The sequence below is a fragment of the Rhamphochromis longiceps genome, linkage group LG22 (genome assembly GCF_057381845.1).
Source record: "Rhamphochromis longiceps isolate RC_006_pf linkage group LG22, R_longiceps_female_GT1.1, whole genome shotgun sequence".
Lineage (NCBI taxonomy): Eukaryota > Metazoa > Chordata > Actinopteri > Cichliformes > Cichlidae > Rhamphochromis > Rhamphochromis longiceps.
The window spans coordinates 13,784,039-13,798,231 of NC_140577.1; the positions used below are offsets into that span (position 1 = coordinate 13,784,039).

Consider the following 14,193-nt stretch of genomic DNA (forward strand, 5'->3'; position numbering starts at 1 on the left):
CTGTTTTATTCTCAGTTTAGTAAACGTGTCTGGATTTGCTCTGGATCCCTCAACTCTTCACCGGGTAACCGGGTAACCTGAAGCCCTTCTGACCCTCCAGTGATGAAACTACAAATCTAACAGTGTGCTCAGAGTATCTGCAGCATGCAAGGAGAGGAGCTTCAAGCGGGCTTCTCATCAAAATGTCCCACAAAGCACAAAAATAAATTTAATTGTATTCTTTAATTAAAACATGAATGGAAGCACTTTGTTGTGTAGAGTAGAGCTAGAATCGTTATCAGCGATTCATTAAGGACTTGGTAGATGGAGTTTACACACTTGGTGTGTTCTAGACAGACCAACATGGCTGGGTTAGCTTCATTTATGCAAATGTCGAGCACGTCTAGGCTGTGCATACAGACATATTGAGATCCTATACAATTACGTTTGAGAGGATTCTCGTCTTTCACGGATTCAAAAGACTTCTGGCGTGATTATCATGGTAATTAGCCAAGCCGAAGCGCCTCTCAAGTCTGTCTACAAGTTTCAGCTGCAGACAGCATCACCTTTGAAACATTTCAACACTAAGCAACAAGGCAGGCTCAAATGATGTCCATATTCAGCCGTGCAGGAGAGTATGTTTTTGCTTCTGCTACAGGCTGCACTATTGAGAAGTAGATACAAGCTCCTGTTTAGGCCCACTGACTCAAATAATATATTAAATATAGTGGAAATATCCTCAGGATGCTGAACATAAAAATACAGGGACACACGGGGACACGGGGACTGCATTCCTTTGACTGTCAGCTGTGGTGCTGCTATAATTTATAGCAGTTATTTATAATGCTATTGCAAAGATACAGAGAGATGCTACAAGAATAAGAATCAACACATATAACACACACACACACACACACACACACACACACACACACACACACACACACACACACACACACACACACACACACACACACTATAGGAATTAGAGGGATGTTTGGTTGATGGATGAGTGATGTGCCACCATGCACTTCTGCATGCGTCTGTTGGGGGGCGTGAGAGTCGCTCCTATAGGTTCGCATGATAATTACATCGTCCGTCTTGCATAATATCAAAAATCTCAGAGGGTGGGAACAGTGTTACCTCACTGATTCACAAGGGGGTGGGCCTTGGACAGCGTATATGATTTTGGACAAATGAGATGTTAAACCACTTGGAGACAACGGTGCTGGAGATGTAGCCATCCTGGCGGACAGCCCCAACTCCCCCGTGTGCCGCGGGGAGGACCGGGGCTGTGGATGTAGAGGGAAGCCGTCTGACGACATGTGAGTGGAGAGAAAAAAATAAAGAGGACCCGTAAAATTTTTAAAAATGGACGGGGCCGGTGGGACGTCACGATGCGTCGTCGCCACAAAGCTCTGTACGCCGCTCATGAACGCGCTCATTTGGCTCCCAGCATGCCGCACGTCCGGAGAGACCAGCGCTTTCCAGGAGCTCAGCTGAACCCAGTGCAGCACACCCTGCTGCACCCGTGTAGGAGAAAGTAAGAACCGTGTTTTGTGTAATAAGTGATTTGTGTGTGTGTGTGTGTGTGACGGCACGACTCGGGGTTAAAAAAAAAACAGAAAGCTGCAGGAGCCGAGCAGCACTGAGGGCTTTAAGGGTACAACATGCTGATGTGTTTGTCCCCATTGTGCATGAAGTGAGGACTCGTAAGGCGCAGCAAAGCTTTGAGATTTTCTTCAAGTGAGGGTTGTTTTTGATAGATAAAAGATAAAAGATGCGCGGACGATGCGCACCATCAGCATCTGAGATAAAGGCTCCAACGATGGTACGATGGCAGCAGCGCAGACGTGTAGTTTCACTTGTGGCTGCAAACACTTTTGTTTGGCACCAGAAAGCACATGTGTGCACAAATCTGACCGCAGGAGTGAGTTTAGCGGGTTTTTCTTGACTTACGGTTGGTCACAGGTGATCTGTTTTCGATAAGTTTTCTCTCTCGTTTGTTGGTATAAAATTTTATGTTGCACGCTCGGGATTAATGGTCACTGAGATCCCCTTTTTCCTCTCCCCTCCCTCTGTTTAGCCCACCTTTGTCTAAAAGGTGACTCTTTGGTAGCAGTGGGTTGGTGTTTACTGACGCAAACGAAGCAACATTGAATTTACTTTTTGGACTATTCCGTTTTTCCGTTGATGCCGACCTTGGATCAACCATATGCTGTGTTGTTATTGTGCATAAGTTCACGTTGCGTCATTTTCAAGAGTTCACAGACTGGAGGAACATAAGTTCTCCTCTAACTGATCTAATATGTAATCATAATGTGGTAGTGAGAGCCTAACACCGGCCTGTGTTGGTGATGGTGTTGGAGTGGCCTCGGGCGCCATAGCCTTTTGCAGCCTTGTGTTGTTTGGCCTGTTTGCTGTCAGCCGATTACGCACTGGAAAGGCTAAGCAGTGAAGCAAGCATGAAAAAAGGCCAAGGTGATTACTGTACGTGAACCCAGCAGCGCTCCTGCAGGGCTTCATGTAGCCCGGGATTATACACCCCGGTGCCAGCATAGCGCTATGCCCGGAGAGCTCTTACATAAGGCCCGCCTAATCTGTGTGAGAGGGAATCAGACTTCATGTGTGTGTTTGGACTTTTTAACATCTGACTGACATTGAAATGTTACGCGCAGCTCCTCCAAAAAGATGCTCCCTCATTTGGAGCTCATTCTAGATCCTCTCTTCAATAAAAACTGTTCTGATTGCAAAAGAAACACGTGCAAAGGATCCATTTGCTGTCTTCTTCATTACTGAACCCCAGAACAGCACAATTTACATGTGCACATGTACAGCAAAGGACCAGGTGGTAGTGATGGTGGTCCTGCAACATAAGAAACAGGAACCGGCATATAGGTGTCAATATGACTCAGCAGTTAAACTGAACAGGTGAATCCAGGTGCACGATCAAGCGTTCACTGACCTCCTCCCACAGGTTACATTCACGCCGTGTCCCGGTGACGGAAGTGCATCACAAGTGAGAAGTCAGCTGATGCACAAGTGGATAAGTTGCTAATTTGAAGTGGGACCGCTGCAACACCTCAGGAGCGTTGCCGGTGCAGAGTCAGTTAAGCTGCAGGTGCGGCTGAATGACTGCGCACCACACACACACACACACACACACACACACACACACACACACACACACACACACACACACACACACACACACACACAGGCCCAGTTTGTAGCTGTCAGGAGCCGAGTAGGCAGATTTCCCACCCAGGGTGCTTTCCAGGGATTTTCCAACGACAGAGTGAGGAGAGGGATCCCATTCACGTGGTGGAATTGAGTTCAAAGTCAGTCCGTTATTATTACATTTGTCGTAGTTTTATTCAAATAACTGATTTTCTTTAACATTTTTTTCTGCAGAAACTCACATTTAAAAACAACAGAAAGGAACTCCAGGCTCTTCTCCAACCTCCAGGTGAATATAAATGATTCCACCATCTTCACATCCCGATGACTCTGCAGGTGATTTAAACTGGATTGCAGTTTAAGAAAAACGTTAAAAAAAAAAAACCCGTCTGTTTATCTTCTTCACCAACACCTAAACGAAAGATCCGCAGCAGCAGCAACGCGGTGACTCTTGGAAATACCCCCCCCCCCCCCCAAAGAAACCAACAAACAACAACAACAACAACAAAAAAACAATCTTTAGGGAAGCACAAATTTTCATCATTTACAGCCTTTTATGGTCCCAGAAATCTGTTAAAGCAGAACATTTTATACAGCATCGCTGCCAAGTTACCTCTAACAGAAACTTCAGTGTAATTTCCCTTCAGGGACAGAAAACCTATTCGAATGAAACTATCTCTTTTTGCCTCTTTAAACGATGCATCAGCCCATGCGCTGCCTACATAAACAGTAAATGAATACATATAGCCGATTAAAATATTTAATTAAAATAATTTTAAAAAAGTTAATTATTGTCCAGCTGTTTAAAATCATAAACCATGTGTGGATATCTTTAATTAACACCTAACATAGAAATCTAAACAATACACTTGAAATGAAAATATTAACATTTTAAAATAGAGTTATTTATCAAAAAAAATAAAAAAAAATTTTTTTCCTCTCTGTCAGGTGACAGGTAAATGATTTTGTCACAGGCGTTACTACAGACAGAAATCCGACATACACACAGTGCAGCTAACAAGGAAGTGGAATATTACGATTATTCAGACACACACACACACACACACACACACACACACACACACACACACACACACACACACACACACACACACACACACACACAGCAGATGGGGGAGAAAATGAATCACAATCACAAAACCACGCTGTTTAGGTGTGAGAACCTCGAAGTGATGTTAACACGTCACGGCCTCCACACTATGATCTCCACCAGTGGATGCCCCTGGAAAAATAAAAAAAATCCCCCCCAAAACCCCCAAACTTCTCTTCATTTACCGGAAATCTCTTGGAGCAGGGGCAAAATAAAACGTAAAGCATGTTTATTTTTATTTTAATAAAAAAACCCGGCAAACAAACACCCTGTTTGCTCTGCTCTTTGTGTGTTTTGCGGACACTGATGTGAGGACGGGAGCTGTGGCCTATTTTCACGATGTTGCATCAAAGAACATCTTCCCCATAATAGCGTGTCTGAGTGTGTACGCGCGCGTGTGTTAATTAGGCATCACACCTCGCTGCTAACGCATTAATTGAAAGCCAGCGATGCCTGTGACGTCATCCTCGCTTTCTCGCTAAAAGCCAATAAAAAAAACCCCCACACACAACAAAGACTTCATGAAAAAATATTGAAAACCTTTTTTTCTTTTTTTAATTTACAGTGTAACGTTAAAAAGAGATGCGATGTTATGCATTTGGATAATTATGTGACTATTCTGTTATTTCACAAAATGATCTAGAAATATAGGAATGAGTAATTATTAAAATGATGACAGCAAAACTCCATAAATAAATAAATCAGTGGAGGATGTCACACACAGGCTGTATCTTCTATTATTTTAAATAATAAAAAAGTGGAGTCTGATGTTAATGGTTCTAAATAATAATTAAATAAAAACCACACATTCAACAGTGCCTTTAGATTTTTTTTTTCCCTTATATTTTTTAAGCCTTTAACCTTCTTGTAAAGCTTTTGTTTGTTTGTTCTATAGCTGGTAGATTGTAGATATTTACATAAAACTGAAGTGATTTTTCACTTCTTTTAAACAAAAGTCACCAGGAAATATTTTAAGGCTGTGGAAGTTTGCATTAGTAATATTTTAGTAATGTTCAGCCACAGTTTTCGATTTTAACACCAGCTTGAAAATGCTTTCTTTCACAATAATGAATACCAATTTAAGGATTACAATAATTCCATGTAAGACTTTACACACCTTTGTGTTTACCTGCTGTAACACAAACAAATATGCTTATTTTTCTCTGGATTTCCCTTTAGGACCCTATGAAAGATATTTGTGTGTATGACTCACCTCAGGGGTATTTTTACATCCTGCTTCCGTCCCCCTCGTAAAGACTTTTACTGTTGTTGTCTTTAGCTCACTGGATGGCCGGCTGTAACGCTTTGTGTTGAATTCCTCAAAGAATACGCTCACATTTCAGTCATATAAAAAACACTTAATAGCTCGGAAAATGTGCTTTCCCAGCAGAATCCCCTGTGAATCTTTAGTCATGCTTTGTTTTTCATATCGTTTTACTGAGGTGTTTTTAACACCATGTGATCAATTAACACTCCAGATATATGACTATTATTATCATTATTTCCACCTCTGGAATGCGTGCGGTGCAGCAGGCGGAGGAAATTAGCTTTGTCTTGCTGAATTAGCTCTTTAATGCATTTTCCCCTGTCGCTGTTTGTCCTCACAGGTGTATCAGAGGTTGTGTGTGTGTGTGTCTGAGCGTTGCTGGAGGAGAGCGGTGTACGCAGGCCTGAGGGGTTGTCTGTTATCTTTGGTTATCTAGCTGTATGAGTGACGTACATTCTTCATAAAGCTAGATAACCGAAAGTAACAAGAATCCCATTACACGCCTGCACAGGAAAAAGGAAACAACAGAAATGAGACATAAAGAAGCAGCACGGGAGGACGGGAGGTGGACAAAAGATCCTGCTAAGCGATGACGTGAAGGTATGATGCTGTGTTACATAAGGGCTAACGAGAAGGGGGGGTGAGGGGGGTGTTGTGTCTCATGGAGGATCTGGAGGCAAAAAAGACAATAAGTGTTTGATTTGCACAAAATGCCTGAGATCTGCTTGTTGTCAATACAAACCATTGCAATAGTACAGTGGTGGGTGTAGCCTGTGCTGCTGCATTTGTTCTCGTGCTGGTTGGTGAGTGAGTGCGTGGATATTCTCGTTCTGTAGCTCCGACTGACATTCAGGAGTGAGTGCAACATTTAGGTTTCTCTTGTCCTTGCCAAATGTGAACTTGAATTCACAGTGAACTGTAAAATGACTCATTAGCCCCAAAATTGGCAAAACGATCTTACAGATTTACATCCATAACGAACTTTTCCTCTAGGAAAGTAAAAGATCTTAATTGGTGTTCCTCAATTTTAGGAAGTCCAAAGCGATTGAGATCAATTTAAATGTATTCAGAGTCTCTGCAAGAAATTGTTTTGCAAACTCTTTCCAAACAGCTGATGCTGACGCTTCAGGACAAGCCACTTTCCAGGGTTAGTTTCACCTTTTCAGATAGCTTCATTATCTCAAATCTTTTTGTGGCCAATCCCAAACTGCTAATTACGGGTCCGCAGTAATATAGCAGCATTTTTGTCTTCTTTTCTCCACTCGATCAGAAGTCAGATCCAGTCGAGTTTCTTGTGAAATCAAGTTTCTTTGCCAGGTGCTTTAAGGGTTTTTGGCTGTGAGAATAAACTCAGCAATTTAGCTCAATAATCTAGTTATTTAAAAAAATAAGCACATTTTAGACCATAAGTCTTTTTAAAAACCCTAAAACAAAAACAATTGTTCAGTTAGGGTAGCTGAGTTTGCTCAGCTGTACCAGATAATCTGCACAAATGTGGTGTTTCTGTCGCAGTGGACATAGTAGAGGTGTTTGATTCACACACCTGCCAGGCTGGGTTAGATCCCTGCAGCACCAGCTGCATGTGACACCCTGGGAGGAGAACATGTTGGTATCTCCCAATCACCCTCCCATAATGGCCTTTTTCATTTATTCAGCGTGTATTTTTTGAACATGAATACAGAAACTAATCTCCAGCCGAGAGATTCAGACTCATCAGTGTTTGGCTTCATTTCTCTTTTTTAATAGTTTGGATGATTCATTTCATAAAGGCTGATAATGTAATTGCAGCCCTTCTGGGGTTTTAGAGAGCTCGTCCTATAGAGGCAGCGGCTGTGGCGAGAGAGGTGAAACAAAACAAAGACCACCTTGAGAGGCAATTAGCGGCACTTTGCCATCATTTGGATCATTTCCACTCCAGTTGATGCCACTCTGCAGCTGATCTTCTGCTAAAGGAAAGAAATGGTCACAAACAAGGCAGCAGTGAGGGGCAGTGAGGAAAGATGATGTGTGTGTATGTGTGCGCATGCCTCATCCCACCTTTGGTGTAACTCTGTCGAAATACTTAATAGAAATCTTTAAAGCCACATGTACAGCATCTCCTCTCAAACCTCTTACGCTCCATCGCGACTTCATTAATGTAACAAAGCACAAAGCATGTTTATCTGGGCCTCGTCAGCAGTCATGAGGCTGCTGGGGAAGATCCTCTTTACTGAGCCGATCCTGAAATGTACGAGTTCGTTGGCATCTGCACACGGAAAACCGACTTTTATCCAGCTTTGGGTATCTGTGGCCTAATGAAGCAGCTTATATTGTCTATTTTTGGTTGACCGCACTGTACTTTCTCCACTTTCACCACCACGCTCCGTCTTACTTTTGTAACCCCCCCACCCAAAAACAGCACCCCTCCACTCCCCCCCCCCCCCCTCATTTAATTTTATTCTTTGTGGTTTTTCCCAGCTTCGATTCTCAGATGGTTGGTTCTGATTTGTATGCATTTGCATAATGAATGTCATTTGCATGCTCAGGGGCAGACCATACCATGAGAACGGCTGTGTTGTTTGTGTGCGTGTGTTCATGCATGGGCACATGTGTGCTGTGTATATTAAGCACATGTAAATGACACGTTTTTTTTCTTTTCTTTAACGAGCAGACCAACACAGGGTGTTGTGTTTGGCGTCCACACTGTACAAACACTTTATTCTTCCTCTGTGATGTGAGTGTGCGTCTTTGTGCGTCCATGTGTGGCAGAATTGCTCCTCTATGTGCGGTGCGTGTAGGGCAGCTATCTGCCGATCATGCCTCTTTCTCCCTCCCTACCTCTCTTGGTAACCGTTCAGCAATGCACCGACTACAAGAGTGAAAATAAGAGACTCCCTCTTCAATCCCATAATCCTCCTCTTCTCCGACCCCTCCCGTGCCAGTTTGTCCTCCTCTTCCACACGGCAAGTCACAGTCCTGCCACCATCTTAGGTGTTAAGACTGGCACAAAATGGCAGCTGAGCGGTGAACAGCCAGCGCTGCACCTTCCCCCCACTTCATGTTGGTCCCGATCGTTTCCGCGCCATTGGTCGCCTCAAGACAGTGTTAATTACTGCCAGTGTGTTAATTGTAGAGATCGCCCCAAGAGACATGCAGGAAGGGATGAGATAGGAGGAAAGCGCGCTGCCCGTGGCTTTTGAGTGTCGACAAGATGGCATTTTTAGGGGCAGCTGCGGTTCCCGCGTCGCTTTTTCGCTGTGCCCGTCGTCACGCTGCAGACCGACCATTTTGCTTAAAACTCTTAGGATTGCTTTGCTTCGGCAACATTAAATTATACCAGCGCCTTTTTTTTTTGTGATTACAAAGAGTTATCATTTGCACCAGTGGTGGTATTTCTGCATGTGGAACATCCACGTGGTTTTTGTGCCGCGTGCACGTGCAGACAGCTTCATTTGATGATGTTAAGAAGAAGAAAAAAAAACAAAAAACACCTACATGCTCCCTCACACCCTCGAGGAGCCATAATTAGCAACACAGCATTCTTCATAAATCTCACACTTAACAGTTTTCACACATGTGCAGCACGTTTCCTATTTGGCTCGCAGACGAAAGCACGCTCCTTGTGGAAATTAAGACCTCAAACCCTTAAACGACACGTCACGTCGCAATTTGTCCGGATTTGATGAAAGGTCATGCTGTCTTTTCTGGCTTCACGAAGATGCATTATGATGCCAACCATTGGGTTTTGACAGGATCTGAGAAATATCTCAACCTTCAGACAAGCAGTTAACCCCTGTGGTGTGAAAGCCTGACAAAGAAATGGTGTTGCTGCACCGATTTTTTGAAGAAACATGCAAATTAACCTAAATAACGGACATAAATAACCCAAAATATCACCTCTGTTTTGTTCATTTGTTGCTCGCAAATGAAGCTCTCAGATTACGTTCATATTAGCTCCTCTGGCTTGTTATTTATTTTTAGCATTACGAGCATACAATCCATGAGCTGGTGTGTAGCCACATGAATTATCTGACAATTTAATTAACTTACACTGATTTCTAAAAAGGAAGGGAGCTCTAGCATTTGAGATTTTATTAAAAAACACACTTAATTACCTCGAATTTGCATCAAAATGTGGTGCTTTTCAGTAAGATTATGCAATGTTAGTCTTATGTTTTACTTTTTTGGGGGGTTTGCAAGTATGCTTTGATCACCAGTATTTGCGTCTAAAGAGGTCACATACTGAAGTGTGAACATGTGAACAATCCCTTAATTTGGAGTCAAGAGGAGTTCACAGGACAGTGTAAATTCATTCAAATTGTTTAACAGGAATTTAAATCATTGCCTCCCATGTGGTTTTTCTACCTGATCACTGAGCCCACAACTCTAAAGCTAAAGCTGGCAGGAAAGAATAAAGCTCCTATATGTTGAAAACTGTAGTGGGTGAGAAAAAAAATCAGAGGAGGGGGGAGTGAAGTCGGATTGGGTGTGGGGGGGCAGACAGACAGGGAGAGGGGAGCCTGCGACAGTGAGATCTCAATAGTGAGAGGCCTTCTTTGTGTTTCTATGTAAGGTTTATTTTGGGGGGCGCAGGGGGCACGAAGAAAGGAGGGGAAGAGAAGAGGGTGGGGATCCTATCCTGGGCTCTCAGACAAGCGACACATTGTCCTCCCCAATGTGTGGCGGCACTTGTGGCGTAACGCCATTATTTAGGCCAGTGGAGGGAACGGGGGTCTGGAGACCAGCTTAACCAAAACGCCAATTAGAGCCGGATCGTCCTGATTAATGGACGAGGGAGATTGGTAAACAATGCCAGCCATTGTTACCGTAACCCCCCTCCTACAAACCCATACCCTTTTGGTTTCTTTCACACAGCAAACCTTCCATCCCCATTGCCTCTGACACACACACACACACACATATATACTGCGCCTGCCATGCCAGCGCTCAAAGGGCCATTAGCATGCTGTTCTTGTTTGTTTGTTTGTTTCAGCCTCAATGTAAAGTTTGGCTTGATCATCACATAATACACAAGTATTAACCTTCCCGTGCATTTGTTTAGATGCCGCTATCCAATAAGATGAAGAAGGGTCACCAAAGTTAACGATTAAATGACTGCAGATGTGATTTTTTTTTAACATAAACTGAAAAAAAATTAAACATACAGATCAAATGTTACTAAAAACATCACCACTGCATCACTAAAAACGCATGTTGGCTATACACTAAGTGCTGGAAACGAGGCTGCTCTCTTCAAAAGCGGCGCTGGGCTCATATGTTAATCACACACAACGCGATGCTCGGCTCTGCATTTCAATACGTCCTACTTTATTGTTTTTTTTTAAGCATATGCACTGAATAATTAGCCACCACATACTCCAATCAGGGGCATGCCAATGTGGAGTTGCCATGACGACCTCATCAGTCCCCCCCCACCCCCCATATACACACACACTCCACCACTACCCCCATCATTCTCCACCTTCTCAAGCCACCACCACTCCTCCTCCTCTCTGGCTACAAACAGGACAGAGAAAAATAAAGCGTGGGAAAAAAAACACTTTGTTGGGTGAAACAAAAATGGTGGGATGATGGAGGAAAGGAAAGGAAAGGAGATGTTGTGTTCATGATTGGAACAGCAGCTTGTGTTTAGCTTGATTGTTTTGCAGTTTGGGTGTTTTGGGGGTTGCAGGGAATTTTTCTTGTCTGTCAGGGGTTGATTGTGTGTGTGTGTGTGTGTGTGTGTGTGTGTTCCTTCTGCTATCATTGTACCATCTATGAGCAGCATGATTGGGAGCTTACAGTATAGCGTAGAAGGCAATACAGTAACGCTGAGCTCTGTGATAATTAATGTCAGGCTTAGCTCAGAGCCCTACAAATGCTCGAGTCTCTGCACATGATCTGATCCTGAAAATCTGCCTTCAGCTCCTCCAGATCAACAACATCTCCAGCATCACAAAATGTGTAGAAAAATGGATATATACCCTTGCAGGAAACCAAACTGTATATGCAGTAAACTAGAACACAGTTAAATCTGAGCAATTGGTGGTAAAAATATTCAGTTTCTCCTGTTATAACAACAGAAACTTATGAACACCTATATATATATATTTTTGTCTTTACGTATACTGATGTGTACATCATTACTGGGCTATTTCTAACGTCCTCTCCATCTCTTCTTTTAAGGCTTCAAATCTGCCTTGCGTTGGGAGACACCGACTAAAAGACTCTGAGTCAGTGATGACGCCCGTTTCACACAGGACTACAACATCATCAACCACCGTTGTTAACCGTTGTTAGAAAGCAAACACAGTAACAACTTCTGTCAGTGGACAACCTGACAGTGGACGGTTAAAACTGCCTGGACTTGTTAAAGGACGCAGAGGTCCCTGTGCGCCCGAGAACGTCGTTATCAGTCTGACGACAGAGAGAAACAAGAAGACAGATGACTCTGAATGAAGTAAACAAACAGACTCTTGAATACTGTGAAGCGGAAACTCAGATTGAAGGATGCTACAGTGGACTGTGTGTGTGTGTGTGTGTGTGTGTGTGTGTGTGTGTGTGTGTGTGTGTGTGTGTGTGTGTGTGTGTGTGTTTAGAGGGGCTCTGCGCATCTGTTCAGGAAACATCTGCGCTAGATTTTAATGTAGGTCACAGCTTAGATTATTCCCTCACACACACACACACACACACAAACACACCAAAATAAATCCATCGCCTCATCACTGAGATTTATGTACATTTCTGGAAATTAGAGAAAAAGGAAAAATACAAACAAAAACCAGTAAATATGAAATAGTATAATTATTAGTAGTAATGCTAGCAATTTATCCCTCTTTAGATGAGGATTTTAATATTTGAATAGAATTGACATTTCTTTCTTCTCATTATTTTCTTATTTTTTTAATCCTTAAAATAAATTTGTCTCATGTAAAACTTTGTTTCAATCAAACTGTCGACAATCAGTTTGGCTGGATTACTTGAAACAAGCTAAATTTGATATTTAAGTGCAATGACAAATGTTTTTAATTTTACCTGCGCTGCAAGCATCAAGTAAGTTCTTTGACATTTATGTCCATCAACATTACGTCTAATAAGTAAGTACGTAATGTTTATTTAAAAAGCGCAGATATGTGGGTACGAAGCGTTGAACACAAATTATAGTAAAATAAACAACAGTCACAACAACAGTGTGCAACGCATTTTTAACAGTATCATTTGGTGAGTGTATGTGAGTGTTTTTTATGCTTCTGTTTATGGCAGGGTTTCTCAAAAATGTTTAAAACACTAAATAATTTGGATTAAAGCTCTGGTTCACTGTACACTTCTTATGTGTTAGCATAAAAAAAGAGGTTTTTTTAAATGTACAAAAAGGTACTGTGGGGTTGGCGCTACCTCAGTAATCTATTATTAATCTTTAAATTGCACTCTGATTGTGATGCACACTTTAAAAATCAAGGTAGTTATTATCACAGCAGGAGGTATTTTGTCCAATCAAAACGACTTAATGTTTACTTTTTATCTATGCAAAAGAAAGCGAGTAGGAGGCGTTAGATTTGCATTATTTGTGGAAGTGTTGTGCACACGAGTACTGATGCTATATTTGCACAATAGCACATAATGTACACGTTTAGTTTGAGTGAGATGAGCGCTATATGAGCACAGGTGCAATGTGTGTTGCCGGATGTTGCTGAAAAGCATTTTTTTGTTCTTTTTGTCAGTCGGGGTAGAAACAATTAGTGGGAGATGTGTGGCGTTCGGTAATTGCACTGTCAGTCTCAAGACACTGAAATCTGCGTTTGTTCCACATTTCATTTGAGTCAAATCAGCTTTTATGACAATCTGATACGACTGCTCGACTGCACTGGATTCTGTTTTGTTTTAATGTGGAGAATTTGAGTGAATTTGTGCAATATGCTGTGTGGATGCAGCAAAAAACTGTATTAGGAGTAATGTGGACAACTGTAACATTATGCACTATAAACTACTGTCTCAGGAGTTTTGGAAGCTTCTTTTGCACTTGATCTACTTTGTACTATGCAACTGTTTCTAAATATAATCAATAAAAGTATTCATGTTTACAGTGAGACAAAAATGTGGACTATATGTGGATTTTCTTTAGCTACGTTGCAATTAATGTGTGCTAGAATGTAGAGATGGACCGATCCGATATTACGTATCGGTCCGATACTGACCTAAATTACTGGATCGGATATCGGAGAGAAATAAAAAATGTAATCCGATCCATTAAATATCAAAAAAGCACCTCACAAAACTTGCGACATGGCACGTCGGAGCAGTATGCATCACGTGATAGAGCGGCTGTGGCGTGCGAGACCTGTCGGTGGTCTGGTTGAGTATTTCATCTCCGAGAAAGTTATCCCAGAGAGAAGTAAAGCAAGTGTGTAAGTTCATCTCTGAATGTTTGTAAAGCATTCCAGCGTTAAGCTTAACAACTGATATATGGAGCGACTGCCTCTTCTCTCTCCCTCCCTCTCCTGCTGCTACTTTAATCGTAAAACTGATCAATGATCAGCTGATCGGCTTTTCTGTCGTCTCTGACCGTCTCTCTTGCTTGTTTTTGACCCACTTCGTGCCAGAAAGAGGAAACCATCGGCTGAACAACAGCAGGACGTTTAAGCTTGATCAGCTGTTGTTAGAATTTATTTAATATTAC

At 42.3% G+C, this 14,193-nt stretch overlaps 1 long non-coding RNA gene across 3 annotated transcripts; it reads left to right on the plus strand.

Annotated features, from left to right (window-relative positions):
* The first annotated feature begins 1,205 nt into the window (after positions 1-1,205).
* Positions 1,206-13,603, plus strand: LOC146643688 (uncharacterized). Of its 3 annotated transcripts, none has more exons than XR_014909334.1 (3): positions 1,206-3,448; positions 5,878-6,137; positions 11,703-13,603. It is a non-coding gene; the product is annotated as an uncharacterized LOC146643688 (long non-coding RNA). The 3 variants fall into 3 exon arrangements; XR_014909335.1 differs by having other exon boundaries at positions 1,206-1,522; positions 2,957-6,137; XR_014909336.1 differs by having other exon boundaries at positions 1,206-1,522; positions 3,394-6,137.
* The last annotated feature ends 590 nt before the right edge of the window (positions 13,604-14,193 follow it).